General features: G+C 41.5%; 1 long non-coding RNA gene and 1 other non-coding gene across 2 annotated transcripts; one reads left to right on the top strand and one right to left on the bottom strand.

Annotated features, from left to right (window-relative positions):
• The first annotated feature begins 2,418 nt into the window (after positions 1-2,418).
• Positions 2,419-15,788, top strand: LOC108581605. The gene is made up of 3 exons (XR_001894029.3): positions 2,419-2,463; positions 5,959-6,054; positions 15,482-15,788. It is a non-coding gene; the product is annotated as an uncharacterized LOC108581605 (long non-coding RNA).
• A 9,608-nt stretch (positions 15,789-25,396) lies between these two features.
• Positions 25,397-25,503, bottom strand: LOC116270479. Its single transcript, XR_004178506.1, has one exon. It is a non-coding gene; the product is annotated as a U6 spliceosomal RNA (small nuclear RNA).
• Between the last annotated feature and the right edge of the window lie 2,210 nt (positions 25,504-27,713).

The raw sequence follows: 27,713 nt of genomic DNA, 5'->3' as shown, positions 1-27,713 counted from the left end.
GTGAGCCGAGATAGTGCCACTGCACTCCAGCCTGGACGAGAGTGAGACTCCGTCTCAAAAAAAAAAAAAAAAAAAAAGAACTTCAGTGGATACACACAGGATTGAGAAACATGAAGAAGGAGGATTTGTGTTGAAATAATATACTCATAAAAATAGCCAACCCAAAAGAGCCAAAAATATTCTGGCATATTTTAGTCACAGGGTTGGAGACTTGTATCCTTTTAGGACAACTTTTGCTCTTGTTCCTCAAAAAAGAAAACTTCTTATTGTCCAGTGTGATATTGTGGGTTTATCTGCTTTTTCCTTTTTTTCTAGAATGAATGATAATCCTGCCCATTAGTGAGTTACCAATATACATTGAGCTCTCTGCTCTCTTTCCTCCTTGTCTCTCTCCATCCCTCCTTCTTTCTCCCTCTTTGTCTCCTTCCCTCCCTCCTTTGTCCCCCCATTCTTTCTCTTTCTCCTTCCGTCCCTACCTCCTTTTCTTCCTCCCTTTGTTTTTAGTTTAAGACCATTCCAAAGGCATCATTGATGTGATGATGACATAGGTGTAGATGACAGTGGGTGGGAAAGTTGAAAGAAATGGAGATGATATATTTGAGATGGGGTCATGAAAAATTCTGGATCATTCATTCTGAGTAATTTTTTGCTTTCTCTTTTATTAGTAATAAATGATAACTTTAAACTCTGAGTATATATTGGTCACTGAGTGTTTCACATAGCTAATTTTTATATCCCGAACTATCTTATGAAAAACAGGGACTATTAATTGTGCTTTCTGTGTTATCACAGGATCCAAAAGGAAAACTCCTCCAAGGTCCATTTTTTACATTTAGGGGTACATTACATACACACTCAAAACTCATCTTCGAAACCCCGTCTCTACTGAAAATACGAAAAACTAGCCGGGCGAGGTGGCGGGCGCCTGTAGTCCCAGCTACTCGGGAGGCTGAGGCAGGAGAATGGCGTAAACCCGGGAGGCGGAGCTTGCAGTGAGCTGAGATCCGGCCACTGCACTCCAGCCTGGGCGACAGAGCGAGACTCCGTCTCAAAAAAAAAAAAACAAACAAACAAACAAAAAAAAAAACAAAAAAAAAAACTCATCTTCTTCAGGAATCCTTTATGAATTCACCCCCTTCTACTTCAGTCTCTTCCATTTTTAAAAATTTTAAATTAAAAATACAGAAAAGTATAAAGTTTTCTTGCCTTATGGAATTGAGAGTTGCGCGACCTTGGCTCACTATAAGCTCCACCTCCCAGGTTCACACCATTCTCCTGCCTCAGCCTCCCGAGTAGCTGGGACTACAGGTATGTGCCACCACGCCCAGCTAATTTTTGTATTTTTAGTAGAGACGGAGTTTCACCGTGTTAGCCACAATGGTCTCAATCTCCTGACCTCGTGATCCGCCCGCCTCGGCCTTCCAAAGTGCTGGGATTACAGGCATGAGCCACCGCGCCCGGCCTGCCTGCCTGCCTGCCCGCCCGCCTCTCTCCCTCCCTCCCTCCCTTTCTTTCTTTTGTCTCACTCTGTCGCCCAGGCTGGAGTGCAGTGGTGTGATCTCGGCTCACTGCAAGCTCCTCCCGCCGGGCTCACACCATTCTCCTGACTCAGCCTCCCGAGTAGCTGGGACTACAGGCATGTGCCACCACGCCCAGCTAATTTTTGTATTTTTAGTAGAGACGGGGTTTCACCATGTTAGCCAGGATGGTCTTGATCTCTTGACCTTGTGACCCGCCCACCTCAGCCTCCCAAAGTGCTGAGATTACACGTGTGAGCCACCACGGCCGGCCTCCCTTCCTTCCTTACTTCGTTCGTTCGTTCATTCCTTCCTTCCTTCCTTCCTTCCTTCCTTCCTTCCTTCCTTCCTTCCTTCCTTCCTTCCTTCCTCCCTCCCTCCCTCCCTTCCTTTTCTGATGGAGTTCTTGCTACTTGCTCTTAATCTTGGGACTTCCAGTTTTCCCTGCTGGATTGGGGTACGCCAGGTGGCAGCTGTATCCCCAGACACCAGGCCTTGAGGAAGTGGTCTGTGAGTCCCCTCTAGCCATCAGATCTAGTGGGATGCTGTCTCCTAGATATATCTTGACTTCTCCCTGCTACAATTCTGCGTCTTAGTCTCTTGGTAACTGTATTAATCTGTTCTCACAGTGTGATAAAGAACTACCTGATACTGGGTAATTTATGAAGAAAGAGATTTAATTGACTCACAGTTCCACAGGTTGTACAGGAAGCATGGCTGGGTGGCCTCAGGAAATTTACAATCATGGCAGAAGGTGAAGGGGAAGCAAGCAGGCCTTATCATGGCAGAGCAGGATAAAGAAAGGGGAGGTGCTACCCAACCAGATCTCAGGAAAACTCACTCACTATCTTTCTTTCTTTTTTTTTTTTTTGAGATGGAGTCTCGCTGGAACTCCTGGCCTCAAGCGATCCACCTGCCCTGACCTCCCAAAGTGCTGGGATTACAGGTATGAGCCACTGCACCCAGCCAGGAGAATAAAAATATATAGTAGGTGGGAGCTTTCATTGCCCCTAATCTGGAAAAACTCAGTGACCTACCAAGTAACAAAAAATCCTCCTATAATTGGGAGGATTAATTATTTCTTGTACTGAGATATACATTGGATGTGGTATATACCTTCATTTTTAATTTTTCTATGAAGACTTTGTGAATCTCCTGTATCTAATAGTTTAAATATATTTTGAGTATGTTAAATGAAACCCTAATGATGTATGATTTGGAGGTTTTCTTTTGCTTCAAAAAACAAAATCTATATGCTGTCACTTTAAATCTTTTCCCTCTTTCTTTATTTGAAGGCAGAAGTAATCAAGATATTTTCTCTAGGGCATTTTGGGGACCTGGCACTAATCTTAAGCAGGTGGCATATATGACTAACCTGTGTGTTGTGAGTCAGGGATGCTGATAAAAGCCTCCTATGTTTTTCCACCAGCCTCTCATATTTTCTTTCTGTTTTTTATTTTTTGAGACAAGGTTTCACTGTGTCACCCAGGATGGAGTACAGTGGTACAATCTCGGCTCACTACAACTTCTGCATCCTGGGCTCTAGCAATCCTCCCATCTCAGCCTCCCCAGTAACTGGGACCACAGGTGTGCACCATCACGCCTGGCTAACTTTTGTATTTTTGGTAGAGACGAGGTTTCACCATGTTACCCAGGCTGATCTCGAACTCCTCACCTCAAGTTATCCACCTGCCTTGGCCACCCAAAGTGCCGGGATTACAGGCATGAGCCACTGCACCCAATGCTCTCTCATATTTTCTAAAATACCACTATCAGACTTATGTTTGTTTGGTCTTTAGAAATATGAATATTCTTTGGAAAGGGAAACCATCTCGGTGAGGATTTGTTTATTAGATAGCTGTCCATGTTTGACATCTGGCCAGGAGCAAGAGTTTGAAGAAATACAAAATAGGTAAGTTGGAAAGGATACTAGGAGGTATGATAGAAGAAGAAGAGGAAACTTCCTTGTAATTTTGCCTAGGATGAGCCCTTAATGTAATTAAGGATGGTCCTTCCTCTGCTTCCCCCAGGATTTTAAGACCTGCTTTCCTTTTCTTCCATCTTTTCTTCTTCCCAGAATGAGAAGTTCAAGAGGTTTTGAGGTATAGTGGCTCATGCCTGTAATCCCAGTGCTTTGGCAGGCCAAGGCAGGATAATTACTTGAGGCTAGAAGTTCAAGACCAGCCTGGGTAAAATACCAAGACCTGGTATCTACAAAAATTATTTAAAAAAATAAGTCAGGTGTGGTGGCATGTGCCTGTAGTCCTAGCTACTTGGGAGGTTGAGGCAGGAGGGACACCTAGCCCAGGAGTTTGAAGCTGCAGTGAGCTATGATTGGTGCCACTGCATTCCAGCCTGGGTGACACAGTAAGACCCCATTTCAAATATACAAAACATAATGACAACAACAAACAAAAGGTTTGGGGCCATAAAAAAGAATTATTATAAAAATTGACTAAAAGGGAAAAGTCATTTGTACTACATAGGAAATGTCCCCTAAAGGAAATTCTCAGTAAAATTTTCCTCCAATGAGTCTCAATTATATTAGAATTTTTCCTTTCAGGCAATCTTTATGTAAATTATCCTACTTAAAAATCAAATTACGAATCTCTAAAACTGTGATTTCCAAAAACAATGAAGTTTCTTAAAATGAGATTATGCATCAGCAGCAGTGGCACCAGCTTAAATAAATTTTGTAATGGAATTGTCAGCATTGCTCATATGTTTAGGGCAAAACTTCTGCCAAATTTTGTAAGATAACAATCAAGTACTGCATGACCTTGATAGATTATTTTCTTATTTTAGTAAAACCACATTCTGCTTTGAGAAAGGTCAAACTCAGAGCAAGGGTACAGCTTCCTCTTTACTGGTCTTTCATGAGTTTGTCATCTGATACAGGGACATGGTTAGGTCAAAGGGGAAATGTGCTTTATCTAGACAGTTTAAAATTTCTTCTCAAAGTACCTAATCCTTTGGGGCAAATTTTCATAGATTTATATTGCTTTTTCTCTGGTGAATGATGCTAAATTTTATTACTTTGAAAGTTACTGACTATTCTGTGACTAAAGAAAAAAGAATTTTTTTTTTTTCTTTTTTGAGACAGAGTCTCGCTCTGTCGCCCAGGGTATGGGTGACAATTTCTTGCTTTATTTTGTTTTATCACTTTTGTAATAAAACAAAATAAAGCAAGAAATTGAAAAATGCAAGAAAGAATAAAGAAGAATACCCATATAATCCCAAATCCCACCTGCCCTGATAGATTATTTAGTATTAACATAGTGACCCATTTCCTTTTAACTTTTTTTAGGGTGCATCGCTGAAATCATTGGTAGGTAAAGTTTTGCATATACGCACTGCTTTTTGAAAAGTAGTGGATCCAGATTGTGTTGCTCTTCACAAAAAGAGCCTGGGACAAATGGAAAGGGAGACTATGTTCTTGGTAGGAAGCCTAACAGCATCAAGATATTAGCCGATTAGAGATTAGCGGTATCCATTAAAATTGCAATTGTTTTTAAAAACAATTGTATTTAAAAAAAACCAAAATCATATCCTTTGCAGCAACATAGCTGCAGCTGGAGGCCATTATCCTAAGCAAATTAATGCAGGAACAGAAAACCAAATACTGCATGTTCTTACTTATAAGTAGGAGCTAAACATTGGGTACCCATGGACATAAAGGCGGCAACAAAGACACTGGGGACTACTTAAAATTATTATTATTATTATTATTATATTGTTGTTATTATTTTTTTGAGATGGTGTCTCACTCTGTCTCCCAGGCTGGAGTGCAGTGACACAATCTCGGCTCACTGCAAGCTCCGCCTTCTGGGTTCACGCCATTCTCCTGCCTCAGCCTCCTGAGTAGCTGGGACTACAGGCACCTGCCACCAAGTCCAGCTAATTTTTTGTATTTTTAGTAGAGATGGGGTTTTCACCATGTTAGCCGGGATTGTCTTGATCTCCTGACCTCGTCATCTGCCCGCCTCGGCCTCCCAAAGTGCTGGGATTACAGGCATGAGCCACCGTGCCTGGCCCAAAAGTTGAAATTATTTTTAAAAATTACAAGTGTATGTACATTTGGACCCAGCATTCTATTATACTTTTAATAATGATTTCTAGAGATAGTATTGAATGAATATTATTCATTGCTTTTTTTTTGTAATAGCAAAAGAAATGGTCACTTCAGAAAAGTTTTTTAGAAAAAAAATTGGAAGCAACATAAATGTCAATCAGTATAGGCCTTGTTAAATTATTTATGGCATAGCTACACTGTGGAATACTATATAGCTATTAAAAAATGAGTAAGTGCTTTTGTATTGATTTAGACAGATCTTCAAGATCTATTAAATGCAAAAAGTAACTTACTGGAGAAATGTGTATAGTCTTTTATAATTTGTATAAAAAAGGAAGAGGACAAAGAATGTATATTGTCTTTGACTAGGAACAGCCTTCTGGAAGGCCAGACAAGAAAATACTAATATTGACAACCCATTTGAGGCTGAGAATGGAAACCAGTGGGCCCTGGAGCGGAGTAGGGGTGAGACTTTCTATTGTGTATATTTTTATACTTGTTTGCTGCTTGGACAATGTGAATGAATGAATGCGTTATCTATTCACATTAAATTAAAATAGAAATAAAGAATGTATGGGCTGGGTGCAGTGGCTCATGCCTGTAATCCCAGCACTTTGGGAGGCCGAGTTGGGCGGATCACCTGAGGTCAGGAGTTCAAGACCTGCCTGGCCAACATGGAGAAACCCCATCTCTATAAAAATTAGCTGGGCATGATGGTGGGCACCTGTAATCCCAGCTACTCAGGAGGCTGAGGCAGGAGAATCGCTTGAAACCAGGAGATGGAGGTTGCAGTGAGCCAAGATCGCGCCATTGTACTCCAGCCTGGGAGACACAGCGAGACTCTGTCTTAAAAAAACAAAACAAAACAAAACAATGTGTGGTTCTTTGCTAAGATGATTAAGATGATACTATCGACCCATTATCAGTAGGACTTTAATTTTTAGTTTAATTATAACAGTGATACATTTGTACTGAATCACAATACCACATTTATTCAATTTTAAGATGTATTTTTTCCACGTATTAAAATTTTTGAAATGAGTGGTTTCCCCCTGCCTATTACATATAAATATACCATGCTTAATTTTGCTGTTTGGCTGTTACTGAACATTCAGGTCATTTCTAGATTTTTTTCTTTCATTTTCATTTTGAATAATTGTCTCATATTGGTTATTTAATCATTAAAATTTTTCTTTCTCTCTCAACAAGTAGAAACCAGGTTGCAATGCTACAGTATGGTGTGGTGCTTAAAAATATGGGCTCCGAAATCACACTGCTGGGTTTCGATCCTGACCCTCCTAGTATCTCCAGGCTGAGTAGTGTTGGCAGTAACCCAAGTCTCCTAATTTGTGGGGTGGATTTAGCACCATGCTTGGCACCAGCATAAGCATTTAGTTAATATTATTTTTTTGTCACAAAAATATTTCTTGATATATAAGAATTATCTCTAGTACATATTTCGGGAAATTGTATTATTTAACAAAAGGGCATAAACACTTTAGGACCCTTGACAGGTATTGATAAATCGTTTTTTCACAAATTCTTGTCGATGTGTTTGCCTATCAGCAGTATCATACCAACAACCAGTATGATATTTTTAACCCCCTTTGAATTAGAGAGGCGATAATATTTAAATATTTGATTTTTAAACTGCTAGATTGATGGAAGTTTCTTTTTAAAATTCCATATATTGGCCGGGCGCGGTGGCTCAAGCCTGTAATCCCAGCACTTTGGGAGGCCGAGACGGGTGGATCACGAGGTCAGGAGATCGAGACCACCCTGGCTAACACGGTGAAACCCCGTCTCTACTAAAAAATACAAAAAACTAGCCGGGCGAGGTGGCGGGCGCCTGTAGTCCCAGCTACTCGGGAGGCTGAGACAGGAGAATGGCGGGAACCCGGGAGGCGGAGCTTGCAGTGAACTGAGATCCGGCCACAGCACTCCAGCCTGGGCAACAGAGCGAGACTCCGTCTCAAAAAAAAAAACAAAAAAAAAAAAACAAATAAAATTCCATATATTGCCATTTAGATTTATTCTTGTGTGAATTTGTTTATTAATGACTTCTATGTCATTTTCTAACGTAGTCTTAATGTTTATCTGATTAGTTTATATGAACTGGATACAACACTGATACTTTAACTTTACATTGTTTTATGCATTTTAACTTGTTTTAAAGGAAATTTTTAAATGAACTCAGATTACCTTTTAAATTAAAAATATGAAGATAGTATTCAAACAAAAGGGTATCTATAACATAGTGCACAATTTAAAGACTAATAATAAGCTGGGCTCAGTGGCTCACCCCTGTAATCCCAGCACTTTGGGAGGCTGAGGTGGGAGGATTGCTTGAGGTCAGGAGTTTGAGACCAGCCTGGCTAATATGGTGGACCCTTGTCTCTATTGAAAATACAAAAATTAGCTAAGCATGGCGGTGCACACCTGTAATCCCAGCTACTCTGGAGGCTGAGGCATGAGAATCGCTTGAACCTGGGAGGCAGAGGTTGCAGTAAGATGAGATTGAGATTGCACCACTGTACTCCAGCCTGGGTGATGGTGAGACTCTGTCTCAAAAAAAAAAGACTAATAATAAAATTAACACCTCTACACCCCACATTCAGCTTAAGAAGTAGAACATTAAAGGCGGTAGCGGTGGCTCAAGCCTGTAATCCCAGCACTTTGGGAGGCGAGGCCAGTGAATCACAAAGTCAGAGAAAGATGTCCGAGACCATCACAGCTAACCCGGTGGAAAAACCCCGTCTCTAAAATACAAAACAGCGAGGCCGAGGTGGCTGAGAGTCTGTAGTCCCAGCCTTCTGCCCAGGAGGCTGGCCGGGAGAATGGCATAAACCCAGGGAGGCAGGAGACTTGCAGTGAGCCGAGATTGATTGTGCCGCACCACTCCAGCCTGGGTGACAAGCAAGACTCCGTCTCAAAAAAAAAAAAGAAGTAGAACATTAGCAGTACTTTGGAGCAAGCATTATGTAAGACTCCCGAGTCTCAACCGTCCCAGTCTTGGGGTTACCAGTGGTAAATTTTATGCCTTGCTTTTCTTTGTAGTATTACCATACATATATGTGTGTGTGTGTGTGTGTGTGTGTGTGTGTGTCCTAAATAATATATTGCTTGATATTTCCTGTTTTCAACTTTTGTATCAATGCAATTATAGTGTATGCTTGCTTCTATGACCTGATGCAGTACAGTTCTATCATATATCAGGTCTCTACGTGAGTCTGTTCTCCTGGTGGATTTGTCTCTGATCAATACCACTAAGTCTTAAATATTATAGCTTCATACTAAGTCTTAATATCCAGTAGGGCATCTGTTCTTCAGGAGTGTCTTGCCTATACTCAGCACTTAGTTCTTTCATATAAATGCTAGAAAAAACTTGTAAAGTTTAATTAAAAAAAAAAAACCTAATGGCGTATGATTCAGAATTGCATGGAATCTATAAATCAGTTTGAGAGAACAGACATCTTTATGATGTTCTCTTTATGAAAAAGGTATGTCTTAGCTAGGTGTGGTGATTCACACCTACAATCCCAGCACTTTTGGAGGCCGAGGCAGGAGGATTACTTGAGGCCAGAAGTTCGAGACCAGCCTGGGAAAGATGGTGAGACTGTGTCTCTACACAAAATACAAAATTGGCTGGGCATGATGGCATATGCCTGTAGTCCCAGCTGCTTGGGAGGCTGAGGCAAGAGGATTGCTTTAGCCCAGAAGATTGAGGCAGCAGTGAGGCATGGTTGCACTGCTGCACTCCAGCCTGGGCTAAGAGTGAGACCTCACCTAAAAAAAACCCAAAAAAACAAAAAACCTGATATGTCTTTCCATTTATATTTGTGGTAGACAGAATAATGCCACCTGCCAAGATGTCCATGTCCTAATGCCCAGAGCCTGTGATATGTTACATTACATCTGAGTTATCTAGATGGGCCCAATGTAATCACAAGGGTTTTATAAGAGGGAGACAAGAGGGTCAAAGTCAGAGAGAAGATGTGAGGACTGAAGCAGGGTTTGAATTTGAAGATCGAGAAAGGGGCCACTAGCCAAGAAATGCAGGCAGCCGGTATCACATGGAAAAGGCAATGAAAAGGTTCTCTCCTAGAGCCTCCAGGAAGAATGTGGCTATGACAACTTGATTTTGGCCCATAAAACTCTCTCCTACTACTGACCTCCGGAACAGTAAGATAATAAACTTGGGTTGTTTTAAGATGCGAAGTTTGTGGTCATGTGTTACAGCAGCAATAGGACACAAATGCAATATTGTTCTACACATAGCTGTTACAAGAATAACTTGCTGGATTTATTTCTAATCACTTTATAGTTTTCATTGCCATTTTAATGGTATTTTAAAAACTAATGTTATTATATCTTGTACTTTATAGAAATGCTGTTGATATTTGTGAACTGATTTTTGTGTCTAAGAACCTTACTTATTCTAAGAATTTATCTGGAGATTATTCCATCAGATTCTATCATTTTCAAATAACCACAGTTTTCTTTCTACTTTTCCAGTTATTTCTTTCTTATCTTATTGGGCTGCTTAGACCCCTAGTACAATATTTGATAGATGTGATGATAGTGGCCATCATTTTTAAATGTCTGATTTTAATGGATATGATTTTAATGTACCACCTGCTAGAGGGTTTTTGAAGATACTCTTTTTCTCTTTGTACTGTATTCTGAGAAACTTCTTGACTTCTATCTTCTAGTATACTAATGTTTTTTTTAAGTTAAAATATTTTTTACTTTTTAAGATAGAGACGGGTTCTCACTATGTTGGCCAGGTTGGTCTTGGAGTCCTGGGCTCAAACAATCCACTTGCCTCGGCCTCCCAAAGTGCTGGGATTACAGGGATATGCCACTGTGCCTGGCCTGATTCTCTTGCTCTCTCTTTTTTTTTTTTTTGTCATGACAGCCTATTGTTAAATTTTCATGTTTTTAATATGCTAACCGTCCCTTTGATTTTTTATTTCAATTAAAATTTTTAATTTTTAGTTATTCTAGTTGTTCAGATCTGCTTTGTCAGTTTTTATATTCTCCTGTTTATACTTTCAATGTTAAATACATTCTATATATTTATAAAATAAATCTATAATTGATCATCTAATATCAAAAGTTTTTGCAAACTGATTTTGCTGTTGTTTCTGATGACTCTCACATATTGTGGCTTGTTTCTTTGTGTGTTACATAATTTTTTATTGTGAGGTCATGTTCCTTGGAACGTTGTGAGAATTCTTTGAAGTCTGACTTTAAAGTGTGTCCTGCCAAACATAATTTGCTTATACCTGCTTGCACTGTAAGAAAATCTGATTCCAGGCCGGGCATGGTGGCTCATGCCTGTAATTCCAGCACTTTGGGAGGCCTAGGCAGGTGGATCATGAGGTCAGGAGTTCAAGAGCAGCCTGGTCAACATAGTGAAACGCCGTCTCTTCTAAAAATACAAAAATTAGCCAGGCATGATGGCAGGTGCCTGTAGTCCTAGCTACTCAGGGGGCTGAGGCAGGAGAATAGCTTGAACCCAGGAGGTAGAAGTTGCAGTGAGCTGAGATTGCGCCACTGCACTCCAGCTTGGGCAACAGAGTGAGATTTCGTCTCAAAAACAAACAAAAAAACAAAAAACAAAACAACAACAACAACGAAAAACCTGATTCCAACGATCCATTCACTAGCTGTGTAACTCTAGGCAGGTTACATAACCTCCTGGCCTCCCTTTCCTCATTGGTACAATGGGAAGTACTGAGCATATACTTGGCTGGGTAATGAGTTAATATGTATAAAGTGTTTAACGAACTGCTTGGCACATGGTGTGTTCTCAATATGTCAAATATCATTATTACTACTTAATGTTTTTTCCAGTTAGGCTGTCACTGAGTACAGCATACTGTGATATCACCAAGAATTATAGAGCACTGCTATAACATTACTTGACACATAGCTTCAGATATGGCCATATCATCCTCTAAAATAAAGATCTATTTTCCCTAAGTTATTTCCTGAAAGTCTGAGATCACTGGAGAGGCTGGAGTTGGGGCTGGGAAGAGTGGAGGGGGAGTTGATGAGGAGAAATGGTGGAAGGATCTCTCTGGAGGGGCTGCTGCTGACATTACAGGGTCCCCCCAAAAATAAAGCTGGTTCACCATCTAATTGTCCTACAGAAAAGCCCTTGAGGCAACACACCTTGCCAATGCACCCAGAGCTTCCAAAGAGTCTTTTTAGGAGGCACTCTTAAAAACTAATGACCAGCCAAGGATTCCGACATTTCAAGAAAACCTGCAACGTGAAAGACACATACGAAAACAAACAGAGAAAAATGGAATTCAGATGTTAGAAGGCAGAGAGTTCTTGACCCTGGAAAGAGTAAAGTCGAGTTACAGTCACTGCTTGTAAAGCTGTTTGATCGGCAATGTTAGCACTGCCATGGCCACAGTCTCATATCACTAAGGATTAGATGCAAGCAACCCACCACCAGATTATAATGGCTTAAACAAATAGCCATTTATTATTGTCACAAAACAAGAAGTTGGAGGTAGCAGCTGCAAGCATTGGTTCAATATCCCAATTATGGCAGAAATGGCACCTTTGTGATTTTCTCCTTTGTTTCCTCATGGTCCAAGATGGTGACTGCAGTTTCAGGAATCATATCTTGTTAAAGGCTGATGCAGTCCCCATGCCCTTCTTTATGAGTGGGAAATCCTATACAGAGTATGAGGGAGGCTGTTAATGGGAGTAGCTTAACGGCTGCCAAGGGCTCAGAGAAATCTTTCCTCATATTTATAGAGCCCAGTTTCTCATCAGAGGACTCTTGGCTTAGATTGGTGTTAAATGCGAGTAATCAGGTAATGATCATTGTGATGGTTAAAATTGAGTGTCAACTTGATTGGATTGAAGGATGCAAAATATTGTTCCTGGGTGTATCTGTGAGGGTGTTGCCAAAGGGGGTTAACATCTGAGTCAGAGGGCTGAGAAAGAAAGACCCAGCCTCAGGCCGGGCGCGGTGGCTCAAGCCTATAATCCCAGCACTTTGGGAGGCCGAGACGGGCGGATCACGAGGTCAGGAGATCGAGACCATCCTGGCTAACACGGTGAAACCCCGTCTCTACTAAAAAAATACAAAAAACTAGCTGAGCGAGGTGGCAGGCGCCTGTAGTCCCAGCTACTCGGGAGGCTGAGGCAGGAGAATGGCGTGAACCCGGGAGGCGGAGCTTGCAGTGAGCTGAGATCCGGCCACTGCACTCCAGCCTGGGCGACAGAGCGAGACTCCGTCTCAAAAAAAAAAAAACAAAAAAAAAACCAGACAGACCCAGCCTCAACCTACGTGGGCACAATCTAATCAGCTGGCAGCATGTCCGTAATAAAAAGCAGACAGAAGAATGAGGAAAGACTAGACTAGTTGAGTCTTCTGGCCTCTGTCTTTCTCCTGTGCTGGATGCTTCCTGCCCTCAAACATCAGACTCCAAGTTGTTCAGCTTTGGGACTCTTGGACTTTCGACCACAGACTGCAGGCTGCACTGTTGGTTGCCCTACTTTTGAGATTTTGGGACTCAGACTGGCTTCCTTGCCCCTCAGCTTGCAGATGGCCTATTGTGGGACCTCACCTTGTGATTGTGTGAGTCAATACTCCTTAATAAACTCCCCTTTATATATGTGTATTAGTTCTGTCCCTCTAGGGAACCCTAATACAATCATTTATAAATGAGTAGATTGTGCCACTGCTGACACCTGTTTGCCTAATGAAACTTCCTATCTAGTTAACTGACAGTGTGCCCTTGTGGGACTGTTATCACTAACAGCAAAAGGATGGCGGGGGAGGGGAAAAATCCCACAGTGGGTCTTAAGAAGACAGTTCTACAAGCACATCACTTTTCAAAGGTTTAACACCATTTAAAAACCATTTCATGTTACATATGATGTAGAAAACATCCACAAATGGTTTAAAAATATGTTGCTGTGACTATGTAAAGCTGGCAGTGTTCTGTGGAACTCTATAGAGTTTTCTAAGATCCTCAGGAGATTAATTCAGAGGTGAGCTAAGCTAACTTGGGAATCAGTCCCTGGAGCTGAGTTGTGGATGACAATAATTTCAACTTTTTCTTTTAAACATGACAAAGCTCAAGCACCATTATATAATGATAACGTAAATCAAAACCACTGGGGAAAAAATCACCCGTAATTCCACTACTTTAACAAATAAACCATTTTCATTTTTCCGTGTTCAGTCCATATATCTTTAATGGTGTTTGGCATATTTCTTTAAAGGACAAATCACCAATCTAAATGCAAGCTGCTCTTGAGCTATGAGAGATGCTCACCGAGCATTTGGGGGATAGGGTCACACAAGAGGTTTGATTCACTGTCTCTAAAACTCTTCTGACACTTATAAAGTAGCAAAGTTTAAAAATCATAATTTGTGTACACATCTCATCTGTTCTAGATTATAATCTCTCACAAGACAAATGAGAATCATGGTTTACTCACGGTTGCATTCCCTGAAATACCTAGTGTGTACCTTGTCCATAAAAGACAGTTAATAAATATTTATTGAAAAAGTGAATGGGGGCAGGGCACCATGGCTCATGCCTGTAATCCCAGCACTTTGGGAGGCCAAGGCAGGTGGATCATCTGAGGTCAGGAGTTCAAGACCAACCTGGCCAAGATGGTGAAACTCCATCTGTACTAGAAATACAAAAAATTAACTGAGTGTGGTGGCATATGCCTGTAAGCCCAACTACTCAGGAGGCTGAGGCAGGAGAATTGCTTGAACCTGGGAGGCAGAGGTTGCAGTGAGCTGAGATCGCGCCACTGCCCTCTAGCCTGGGCGACAGAGTGAGACTCCATCTCAAAAAAAAAAAAAAAAAAAAAAAGTGAATGGGGGTGTGGAGGCTAGGACTGGGACCAGGAGGTGACAGCAATGCTGGCTGTTCCCCAGTTCCTTTCTGGTTTGGCTAGTAACACAGTCTTGCATGAGAAGAGGGCTGAAGGGAAAGGGAGTGTGGGACACTACCATCAGTTTTCTCAGTGCCGCTCTCTGGAGTCCCTGTCTGCTGCTGGCCACCCTAAGCTCTCATCTCTATTTACCTAGAGACCAGAGAAGAAACATTGTGCAATCTTTGAGACGCTCTACCCTCTGGTATCTACTTGCCAGGGTTGCTGTAAGGATTGCATGAGTTCATATATGTAAGCTGTTTGACAAAATGCTTGACATGTGGCGTATTTGGAGATTAGGTAGAGTCCATGAGGGCACAACCAGAGTAACTGACAGTCCTAGAAGAGGCATGCTAGAGACAGCCCCGAGCAGTTAGGGGCCCGAGGACAAGAAGTAATTTGGAGATAGCCAGTTAAACATTTACCAGCACACCCTGAATAGAGGTATGTGCTTGGACAAAAAGCCTTGTATTTAGAGACTTCAGGACGAAAATGCAAATGGACAAAACCATCAACTCCATCAGTGGGGGCAGCAGAATACCATGAGTGGCAGAGAGAAACGAACATTTCATTCAGGGGTCATCATCCAGGAATAAGACCAAACTAGTCCTTCCACAGCAGAGACCAGCAAAGATCCTGGATACCAACTGGATCTGAAGCCCCTCCCCTCAGTGCCCCAGAATGCTGCAATCCAGTATCACTGAGCCACCATCCTGAAGATGCCACTGGACATCTGTCCCCATGACTGAATCATCCAGAAGACTGTTTAAAAGCCAAGGCTATGAGACTTTTGATTGGCTGGTCAGTTTTCAAATAGTTGGAATCTAGAACCCGGTTCTCATCTCAGATTCACTTTTCCACCTTGACTTTTACTCCCCCTCAGCGAGGCACACATTGTCTTCTGGTGCTCACAGGCCACAGCAGTTAAATGATAGACATCTATTTGTTTCTGTCTTTTTCTCCATAGCAACCAGTCCTGATGGACTATTCAACGATGGCTCCTCCTTGGCTTACCAGGCCTCATGCAAATCTGCTGACCCAAATGACCAATGAACTGCCTCTGAAGGAACCAAAGCGACCGGAGCTGTGGAGCTGAGGACCTCTCTCGAATCCCTCCAGGCTGAGAAATTAGTGGCCCACTTTTTCTGATGGTAAAATAATAATTACTTAGTATGATTAATATTATTAATAAAATTATTAAAGAATGTAAAGCTTGATGAAATCTCTTTGGGTGATAGGAAAATGAATTGCTATCGGATCTTGGGTTTTTGTACTGAAAAAGGAGAATTTTTTTTTTTTTTTTTTTTTTTGAGATGGAGTCTTGCTCTATTTTCCAGGCTGGAGTGCAGTGGTGCAGTCTCAGCTCACTGCAACCTCTGCCTCCTGGGTTTTAAGCAATTTTCTCTGCCTCAGCCTCCCAAGTAGCTGGGATTACAGGTGCTCACCACCATGCCTGGATAATTTTTGTATTTTTAGTAGAGACAGGGTTTTGCCATGTTGGCCAGGCTGGTCTTGAACTCCTGACCTCAGGTAATCCACCCGCCTCGGCTTCCAAAAGTGTTGGGATTATGGGCGTAAGCCACTGTGCCAGAGAAAAATTTTTTAATGGTGTTTTTAAACTGTTCTACGCTACAGGATGGACAGTCTGCTTTCTGTAGACCTCCTGATTATGTTATCCTTGATCTTATTATATACATTAGACTCTGGTTGGGGGAAAAAATATACATACACATCCCCCCCCCAAACAGATTCCATTATTCTCAGTTAAAAAAAAAAAAAACTCATTAAATTTGTAGGTAGTACCTTAGTGATAGTGCTGATAGGAGGTGAACTAAGTTCAAGAATGTCTGTTGCATCCATTACTTGTGCTTTTTTAAAAAAACAGTGATTTTACACTTATACGGGGCCATTTTGACCTGGCTACATCAAAATGTCTGCTTAAAAATGTCCTGCTTCAAACTTATGTTGTATTTGGTCTTGCAAACACATCCTATCCTGACCACCTCACTCCCCTCTCCTTAAAACTATACCCTAAAAAACACAGGAGCATTTGCCCGTGGCACAGGTCAGGAAGAATCCACAAACAACCATGACAATATGCTTTTTACACATAGTAGGAGCAGAGGTAAAGCCTATGCAAATTATTTTTCTTCATCAAATCTTTTAGATGTAATTTAAAAATTCTAGACTTTCAACTATCTGTAGGTGATCGGTAATAACCATTTTGCTGGCTGCACAGTGTGAAAATACTATAGCATATAATGAGAAGTAGGGGACAATTCTATCTTTTGTGGTCAAGGCCCTCACATGTCAGACATGTTGTGGTTTTCTTCTGCAAAAGAAGCGGGAGGTGGAATAGGGAAGTAAAGAGAAAAGGGAAATGACCGAAGAGATTCAGTCATTCATTAAAGAAATACTCATTGAGCCCTACTGTATTCCAGCAATATTCCAGGCACTGTTAATAGAAGCAAAACAAAGATCTCTACATTTGGAATTCTAACTGGAATAAGGTTATACTGTACATGAGTATGGGAACTGTTGGCGCATAGTGATGTGTAATGTTCTCATTTGAGTCTACAGTATACTTCTTATAGCTATCTTGGAACATACCATCGATATTAAATGCAAATATTCACCTGTGAGAATTCTTACAGCAATTGTAGTGGTGCTGTTCTTGATGCCATTGGTGAGCCAACATTTACCATATACAGGAAGGTATGTAGAAACCCAAAACTGAAATTAGAGGTGGGAAATATGGCTGGAAAATGTTATGGAAATGCCATATATATATATTTTTTCAATTTTGTGAACATTTGTTAATTTCTAAAGTTAAGTTCTCTCCCCTTTTGAAATATGTCCCTTCTTCCCCCCCCAACTTTTATTCCAGTTTTAGGGGGTACATGTGCAGGTTTTATACATGGGTAAACTGCATGTCACAGGGGTTTGGTGTACAGATTATTTTCTCACCCAAGTAATAAGCATAGTACTCAACAGATAGTTTTTTGATCTTCACCCTCCTCCCACTCTTCACCCTCGAGTAGGCTCCAGTGTCTGTTGTTCCTTTATTTGAGTTCATGTATACTTTTTTTTGTTTGTTTGTTTTTGAGACGGAGTCTCGCTCTGTCGCCCAGGCTGGAGTGCAGTGGCCGGATCTCAGCTCACTGTAAGCTCCGCCTCCCGGGTTCATGCCATTCTCCTGCCTCAGCCTCCGGAGTAGCTGGGACTACAGGCACCCGCCACCTCGCCCGGCTAGTTTTTTGTATTTTTTAGTAGAGACGGGATTTCACCGTGTTAGCCAGGCTGGTCTCGATCTCCTGACCTTGTGATGCGCCCGTCTCGGCCTCCCGAAGTGCTGGGATTACAGGCTTGAGCCACCGTGCCCGGCCAAGTCCATGTATACTTAATGTTTAACTCCCACTTATAAGTGAAAACATTCAGTATTTGGTTTTCTGTTCCTGAGTTAATTTGCTTAGGATAATGGTCTCCAGCTCCATCCATGTTGCTGTAAAAGAGATGATTTCATTCTTTTTACGGCTGCATAGTATTCCAGGGTGTGTATTACCACATTTTCTTTAACCAGTCCACCATTGATGGGCATCTAGGTTGAATTCCATGTCTTTATAACCTCATATTTTTGTGGAACTGTGGCTTCTTCCTGGTCTTTGTTACAGGAAAGACATTTAAGTGATGTCAGCTACAAAAAGGCTAAACTCTAGTCATCTGAAAGATAAAACACCAGAATCTCTACCTTTAGTTTCATCAACATTTTCCAGGTCTTTCTTCTATGTCACCACCTAAAAATCATTTATGATCTTATGAAAGTATAAATTCCAGAGAACTACAATTTGTTTTGAAGACTGTGATAGACGCTGCTAGTTACCTGCTTAGTGACCATTTCCCTCTTCTTTCTTGTTGAGATAATCCTAATTTTATTAGGGCAGCAATGGCATTTCTGGGTATAGATATGAACTTTCCCAGCCAAATCGGGGGCCACATGACATGCTTCTGACCAATAAGATGATACAATAAAGACAGATATAGTTGGTACTATCTTTACCTCCTTTTTTCCGTCTGTGGCCTTGAACAATATATATGTGATTCCTGAAACTGCAACAGCTGTCTTGGACCCTGAAGAAAAGAGTGGAAAATTACAGAGGTGCCATTTCTGCCATGATTGAGATATTGAACGAATGCCTGCAGCTGCCACCTCCAACTTCTTGTTATGTCACAAAAATAAACGGCTGTTTGTTTAAGCCATTGAAGTCTGGTTTTCTATTACTTGTAGTTGAATGTTATCCTTGGCGATATGAGACTGTAGCCATAGCAGCACTAACTCTGTTGATCAAACAGCTTCACAAACAGTGATTGTAACTTGACTTTACTCTTTTCAGGGTCAAGAACTCTCTGGTTTCTAACATCTGAATTCCATTTTTCTCTGTTTGTTTTGGTATTTGTCTTTCATGTTGCAGACTTTTTTGAAATGTCTGGGATCCTTGGCTGGCTATTATTTTTAAGAGTGCCTCCTAAAAAGTCTCTTTGGAAACTCTGGGTGCATTGGCAACGTGTGTTGCCTAAAGGGCTTTTCTGTAGGATGATTATATGGTGAACCAGCTTTATTATTGCAGAACCCTGTAATGTCAGAGCCTGAAGGCCTTTTTTCTGGGACTATCCAGTTTCTCCAGAGGATTGATTAGGTTTGGTGGTGGGGGGGCATGGGGTGGGGGTAGGTACATGCTTGGTTGCTGGCATTTTGGGAGCAGGAAAGGGATATGCCTGACATGTTCACAGTTCAGTACATAGTCTCTTACATGAAACTCCAGTCTTTTCAGCTCTGTAACTCATTTTGTTCTGCATGTGGCTTAATCTTCAAGTTCAGAGACTGTTGGGTTAATCAGAGTATGAACCTCCGTTCTCTTTTTGGGTAGTGAGCAGACAGGGGTCTGGCTGCTGGAGAGTTGTTCAGGAGACTGGAAGTCCAACCACATGTGCCCTCCAATCTTACTAATTTTGGAGTCCCAGCTTCACTTCTACCTTCTGTGGTTCTTGCTGCCTGCAAGCACTGAGACTGTTTATAGCTCATTACTCATTGAAGTTCCCCTCCAAGATGCTTAGATTTCCACTTCCTCTGTCCTATTAAGTAATTTTTACTTCTCCATTCACTTTCTATCTTCCCTAAGTTTGTTGAACATTCTTTTTTTTTTTTTTTTTTTTTTTTGAGACGGAGTCTCGCTCTGTCGCCCAGGCTAGAGTGCAGTGGCCCGATCTCAGCTCACTGCAAGCTCTGCCTCCTGGGTTTACGCCATTCTCCTGCCTCAGCCTCCCGAGTAGCTGGGACTACAGGCGCCCGCCACCTCGCCCGGCTAGTTTTTTTTTTTTTTTGTATTTTTTTTAGTAGAGATGGGGTTTCACCGTGTTAGCTAGGATGGTCTCGATCTCCTGACCTCGTGATCCGCCCGTCTCGGCCTCCCAAAGTGCTGGGATTACAGGCTTGAGCCACCGTGCTCGGCCTTGTTGAACATTCTTTGTTCTTGTTTCCTTTTCCAACTTGTTGCTGGGGGCTAAAACCTCTTTTCTGTGTATTCCTTTACTATTGTGTCACTGGTGTTTGGGAGGAGGCACAGAAGTGTCGTCAGTCTACCATGCTTTCCTTCCTTTTTCTAGTTAACTTTATTTTGAATCCCAGAATGTATGGTAATGAGCATTTGTCCTAGTCTATTTTATGTTGCTATAATGGAATATCACAGACTAGGTAATTTATAAAGAAAATGAATTTATTTCTTACAGTTCTGAAGGCTGAGAAGTCCAATGTTGAGGGGTCTGCATCTTGGGAGGGCCTTCTTGCTGTGTCATCACCATGGAGAAAGGCAAGAGAGCACACAGGACAGACAGGACAGGGGCCAAACTTATCTATTTGTTAGGAGCCCACTCCTAAGATAACATTATTTTCAGGGCCTAATCATACCTTAAAGACTCCACCTCTTAATACTGTTACAATGGCAATTAAATTTCCAACACATGAATATTGGGAGACAGATTCAAACCATAGTAGCATCCCAATAGTTGGCTGTAGGAATGAAAACCCTGAGAAGAACTGAATAGTTCAGCAGATTGTGGCAGGAGCTCAAATCACTTATTGGTGAAAGAAATCCTACCCAAACAGGTAGGATTCCAAAAGAGGAATTCCAAAAGAGGAATTTATTGGTTCACTAAAGTGGGTGGCTCAAGTTGAATGGACAATTTTGATCTAAAGGAGAAATTCAGAGAGTGAATCTATTATGTAGGAGGAAGAAAAGCTCCTTAGGTTAGTTAGTAGAAGTAAAATGAGTTAAATCAGTAAATTCAGGGCAAAGTGAACCTGTCAGCCAGAAGTTTTAGAAAGGGAGAGAAAGCAAGGACGCAAATTGGCAGAAATTGCAGAATGTTTATGTGAAAACAAATGCAAAGGGAGCCAAGAATCCATGGGAATTTCACCTGGTATGATTGTGGTTGCTGCTTTGCTCCCCTTCCAGTTCTGACAATAGAACACCTCTTTATGATAATGACAAAGACCACATTGAATAAAGTAAACAATTAGGGGCAAAACTATAGGTGGTCTAGCTAACTGAACCTTGGGGGACTATCTGGAGTGGAGCTTTGAAAGTGATTTGTACCACTGATAAAAGTATAATATTGGCTGGGTGCACCATGCCTCATGCCTATAATCCCAGCACTTTGGAAGGCTGAGGTGGGCGGATTGCATGAGCTCAGGAGTTTGAGACCAGCCTGGGCAACATGACGAAACCCTGTCTCTACAAAAAAACACAAAAAAATTAGCCAGGCAAGGTGGTGTGCACCTGTAGTTCCAGCTATTTGGCGGGCTGAGGTGGGAGGATCACTTGCGCCCAGGAGGTGGAGGCTGCAGTGAGCCGAGATCGTGCCCCATCTCAAAATAAAGTAAAATAAAATAATATAAAATAATATCAGAAGGAAAATAGTGTATGTTACATAAAAAGGTTTAGTTAGACTCTGCAGGCTTGGGAGTGACTGTAGGTAGTTCCAACTGTTGTCTCTTGCCCTGACTTTGGTCAAAGTTAACAAAGACAGTGAATCGTGTGCTTGTGTATTCTTGTTGTCCCACCACTTGTTTTGTTGGCACCATTGCCTGGAAGAAACCCCAGGAACCCAGAACTGGGAAATGCTGGGAATCTCTACTCCTGATGACCTTGGGAAACTGTCTGGATTGGAGCAATGAAGCCTACTGTACCTGAATGGGTGGTATGAGAAAAAAAAGAGTCAATGTGGAACCAGCTTTAGACATAACTGGGATCCAGGGGCTCAAAGGATGTCTTTAGGGCTGTTTTTCTATCTCTTAGCTCTGCTTACCTCTTGCAGCTTCATTCTGACCTTCTCCAATCCCAGTCTCCTATGTTCTTAGCTTAGTAAATCTGGTAAAAAGAGCCAGTCTTTCCCAGTAGCTCTGACAAAAAGCTCCTAGGGTTGATTCTGATATGTTTTACTTGGTCACATGTATCTCTCTGGAATAACCAAGCAGACTAGGGAAATGGGGAACTCTGGTTGGCTTGGTCGGGTCACTTGCCCACTCTTGTGATGATGGCTGTGTAGCCCCGAGTGAGAGTTCAGTTCCACTTGAGACACATGGATCGGGTTCCTTACAGGAAATGAGAGTTCTATCATAAGGAGGAAACTGGCTATTAAAAATGAGAGCTGTCTGTTACAGGTTCTCTTACCACTGATGGATTAGAATCTTGCCCTTGTGTGCCGGCTAGCATAGCCCCTAACACAGATCACCTCATTCAATATAAAACATTCTAAACTTTCAGAATGGACACAGAACTGATTTGTTCTATGTCGCTTTAAGTGAACTTTAATTCGGAGTCATGATCATAGTACCTGCAGAAGTGATGCTATTATACTGTTACTTCTTAGGCTTCATAATATGAACTTGACAATCTGGTAACTGTGACCATGGCAGTGGCTAATGGTGGAGGAATACTTTTAGAGTTGGAGATGTGTCTCTATTGGCTTGCAGTGCCTAGCCTACTCTGAGCTAGCCTTCATCTCACTGTCCTTCATTATCAAAAGTTTTTGATCCACTTATTGGAATTTTTGTTCACTGAAAAAGAATTTAATGACGACTCCTTATGTAAATTATACTTTAAAATGGCTACCTATGAGAAAATAGAATTTGCTTCATATCTTATTTACAGTGAACTTTTATGAAATACTTATTTTTAAAGTGAGGGACACCTATGAAATGTAAAATCAGGAATTGGTGGGGTATTTTTTTTTGTAAATCAGATGTAGTCGGAATGTTCCCGTACCTAGTTAACCCATGGAAACCAAAAAAATTCATAATAACACTAAATGCCTAGCTGAAAGGTTTCAATAACTTCCCCTCATAAAATCTGCACCAGTTAATTTGGGAGTTGTGAGCGAGCTTCCTGTATGTCCTTAGGGACAAGTCTGCTTATGTTCCTGTGAAGGTCCAGTCTCCTGACAGAAGTCCCTTGTACCAAATCTGTTGGATGGAGGTGCTGGCCCTGCTGATGGGGCCCTTCCTGTAATTTCTGATTTTCTGTTGCCCTGTCCTACACAGCACTTACTGGACTGCTTTGCTCCCACTGTGTAGAAATGAAGGCAATGCCCCCAGCCCACTCGTCCTTTATTACCTGGGTCTCAAACAGTGCTGTACATGCTGAATCTGACAATATGGCATGAGAAAGTTCCTTCATCTTCTAACACCGATCTTCATAAAGACCTAATTGGGTCCACGGGACCAAATGGGTTGGGGTAGAGTAAATGTGGAGGAGTGAGAGGCCATGTTTTTCTCTCCAGTCTCTTGAGATTCTTGCTCGTAGCCTTTTACCTTTTCTTTTCTTCCTCAGCCTCCAAATTCCCCAAGCCTCCAGGCATAGCTGTCTAAGTCAAGCATCAGATACCCCTGCGTTTATTTATGGAATCACACATATGCCTCAGAACAGGAGGGGGTGATTGTCAACCATCTACACCTGCCTCTCTGGCAAGGTTTAGGCATTGGGTTACCCACCTCTCAGATATATTGCTTTGTAGAATAATATCATTGAGACTTTCTAAAACTGTTCTAAAACAGTTTAAAATCACCTGTTCTACTGGAGCAAGGAAGAGAATGGCTATTTGAATATTGACAATTTTATTCTTTCTCAACCCTACAGTGTCAGAGTAGCCTACACTCTTTGTTCTATATTACCTACTTATATTACTCAGCACATGTTCACAACTGAAGTTCTATTTCTTGGGCTCAAATTCACTAAATGAGAGAATGAACACTGTAGAACATTCTGCGAATGTTAGATGCTATAATCCTTAATACATTTAAAAAAATAAAATTGAGAATTGTCAAAATATTTTAAGTGACTTTCCCATTGACGCCAAACATACATTAAGTTCTTACTCAAATCAAGTGTTGGGTAGCAGTGATGGAATCATTCTGAATTCATTTTTTTCTTATACATAATTTCCTTAGAAATTCTTTCTGAATTTGAGCAAGCTCCAAGAAGCATTCTGTGGAATAAGAATTATGCTTAGTACTAATGAGTCATTCTGTCCTTCTCCATCTGAATCACATATCAGTTCTGGCCTTATGGGTTTTTAAAAAATGATTTTGCAATCCACTAAATAAAGTTTCCTTTGATGTCATTATAATGGGAGATTAAAATTATCTCTAATAATGAAACTGTATAATAACTTTTAAAGATTAAAACTCCTTAGAAGAGTTTGTGACTCATAACAGTATTCAATTTTAACCTTTAGTATTTTTATTGCAAAAGTATTAAAGAGGATGTTTAAAAACTTCAGTAACTTCATAATCCTATTAAAAATGCCTTTTAAATTTTTCCAAATTTCCTCCCAGCTTTGTCCACATATGCATACATTTTTACATAGCTGTGATCATAGAGTATAACACAAGGTTCTCAACTCAGGGTGATTTTGCCACCTTGGGGGGAGTTGGGAATGTCTGGAGGCATTTTTGATTGTCACTACTGAGGATGGGTGGCGCTAGTGGCATCCAGCGGGTAGGGGCCAAGAATGCTGCTAAACATTCTACAATGTACAGTTCCCTCTCAGCGAAGAATTATCTGGACCAAAACATCAATGGTGCCAAGGTTGGGAAGCCCTGGTACACACAGTCAGACTTTTAAAAATTAGACTTTTCAGGCCAGGCACGGTGGCTCACGCCTGTAATCCCAGCACTATGGGAGGCCGAGATGGGTGGATCATTTGAGGTTGGGAGTTCGAGACCAGCCTGACCAACATAGTAAAACCCTGTCTCTACTTTAAAAAAAGCAAAATTAGCTGAGCGTGGTGGTGCATGCCTGTATCCCAGCTACTTGGGAGGCTGAGGTAGGAGAATCACTTGAACCCAGGAGGTGGAGGGTGCAGTGAGCCAAGATCGTGGTGCCACTGCACTCCAGCCTGGGCAACAAGAGCAAAACTCCATCTCAAAAAAAAAAAAAAAGAAAAATTAGACTTTTCAAAACTTTACATTAAATAATAAATTGTTTTTTATTGTCACAAGAGTCTTATAATTACCGCTCAGTATATCTAGTTGACAATCATGATTTATCTAATGATTTCTTGACTCTTAGATGTCATAGATAATATTGTGAACGTCTCTACACATATGACTTCTTTTTTTTTATTATTATACTTTAAGTTCTAGGGTACATGTGCACAACGTGCAGGTTTGTTACATATGGATACATGTGCCATGTTGGTGTGCTGCACCCATTAACTCGTCATTTACATTAGGTATATCTCCTAATGCTATCCCTCTCTGCTCCCCACTCCCCACAATAGGCCCTGGTGTGTGATGTTCCCCTTCCTGTGTCCAGGTGATCTCATTAAAAATACGGAACGCTTCACGAATTTGCGTGTCATCCTTGCGCAGGGGCCATACTAATCTTCTCTGTATCGTTCCACTTTTAGTATATGTGCTGCCGACGCGAGCGCCACATATGACTTCTATATTGGTTTGGACTAAGCTTCAATTCTCCTGAGTAAAATTACTTTGACAAAGGATATTATCATTTTTATGGCTCTTATAGTTGGTATGGGGATCTTGCTAACTTTGGTAAAATGCATTTGTTATTAATAGTTTATCAGAGAGAGTTAAAGTCTGCCTTTGACTATAGCTTCTAATGCTATTGTTTCGTAAGTGGGAAGAATGGCACTGGGGGAGGATTCTAGCTCGTGGTTTTAGCTTTTGAGTAATGACATCATTTCATGTTACAGGGAGGATATCTCTTTACCCTCATTTGTGTTATCCACTGTGTTTGAAATCTCACATAAGTCTGTGGAGGAAAAAAGATATAACCATCTGCCTTAGCCGTCTTTAAGATATGAGTACTTGGAATGGACACAGAGGGGGTTGGGACTGTGTCTCATTTATTCTTTTATTAGGGCCTACAACAGGGTCAGGTTGAAATGTTTATCATAAATGTTTGTTGAACGTAGGAGTAGTAACACATGAAGTGACTAACTGAATGTAACTGTCTTTACTGGGGCAGATGACAGCAGAGGAAGCCGTGTGTTCCCATACAATTATTATGTTTTGTGGCAATGTTGTAGGACCCACAGGGTTGTATGCCTGATCCACAGTAACAGACCAGTTACACTGAGACAGCAAGGTTTGCAGCAGAGGGTGCCGAGTGAGGAGATGGGAGGAGAACTTCGAATCCTTTCTTCCCAGGAGTTCTGGGCTGGGGCTTTTAAGATGATCATGGAGGCTGAGGGGCTGGAAGACTGGAGTTTTTGATTGGTCAGTGTAAGGGGAATAAAATAATCAGGATGTAAAAACTGCATTCCTTGGTGAGTGAGATCCTGGGGGTTCCTTCAGACCAGCTGATGTCAGTAATGTTGTTGATATGTGGGACCAGAAAGAATATCTCAAACATAAAGCTAAACATTTTATAATGTTCCAGTTGTTATCTATTGAGGAGTTAAGGGGAACTAAAATCTTGTAACAGGTTCTATGTGATTCTGAGGCAACAGGCACCAAGCAACCATGAGGAAGCAGACAGAGAGCAGCTGGCCTCATGATTAACGCTGAATGCCCTGTGAGCTTGGTTTATTTTCGTTTCTACCCCTCCCTCCTTCCCTGACTAATTTTATAAAGTTTATGGGGATGGTTTCAGGAACACATGAATGTCGTCGTGTTTCGACTGGTTCTTCTAGTCATCATTATACTTAGTGATTTAAAGACTGTTGCTTTTGCTACCAGACTCTGCTAGAAATATTTGCTAACATTGGTGGTGGAAGCCAAGATATCAAAAGTCTGGGCCAGGCATGGTGGCTTATGCCTGTAATCCCAGCACTTTGGGAGGCCGAGGTGGATGGATCACCTGAGGTCAGGAGTTCAAGACCAGACTGGCCAACATAGTGAAACCCTGCCTCTACTAAAATACAAAAATTAGCCATGCATGGTGTTAGGCACCTGTAATCCCAGCTACTCAGGAGGCTGAGGCAAGAGAATCACTTGAATCTGGGAGGTGGAGGTTGCAGTGAGCCAAGATAGTGCCACTGCACTCCAGCCTAGGTGAGAGAGCGAGACTCTGTCTCAAAAAACAAAACAAAACAAAAAAAGTCTGGGGACAAATACATGGCTCTTTTTCTCAGCCAGGATGAAAAAAACATTCTCTACGAATATAACATTGTTTTTTGTTTAATTTGTATTTTTAGAAGAGACGGGGTTTCACCGTGTTAGCCAGGATGGTCTTGATCGCCTGACCTCCACTGGCCTCAGCCTCCCAAAGTGCTGGGATTACAGGCATGAGCCACCGAGCCCGGCCCTGTTTTTTGTTTAACAGCGATACAAAGACATTAACAAATTAAGGAATTGATGGATTTTTAAAAACCAGAGAATAGGCCGGGCGCGGTGGTTCACGCCTGTAATCCCAGCACTTTGGGAGGCTGAGGCAAGTGGATCACCTTAGGTCGGGAGTTCAAGACCAGCCTGACCAACATAGCAAAATCCTGTCTCTACTAAAAATACAAAAAATTAGCTGGGCATGTCAGCAGGCGCCTGTAATCCCAGCTACTTGGGAGGCTAAGGCGGGAGAATTGCTTGAACCCTGGAGGTGGAGGTTGCAGTGAGCTGAGATCGCACCATTGCACTCCAGCCTGGGTAACAGCAAGACTCTGTTTCAAAAAAACTAACAAAC

This window comes from Papio anubis, chromosome 14, assembly GCF_008728515.1.
Source record: "Papio anubis isolate 15944 chromosome 14, Panubis1.0, whole genome shotgun sequence".
NCBI lineage: Eukaryota > Metazoa > Chordata > Mammalia > Primates > Cercopithecidae > Papio > Papio anubis.
The sequence above is the reverse complement of the archived record's forward strand: the minus strand, read 5'-3'. Positions and strand labels throughout refer to the sequence as shown.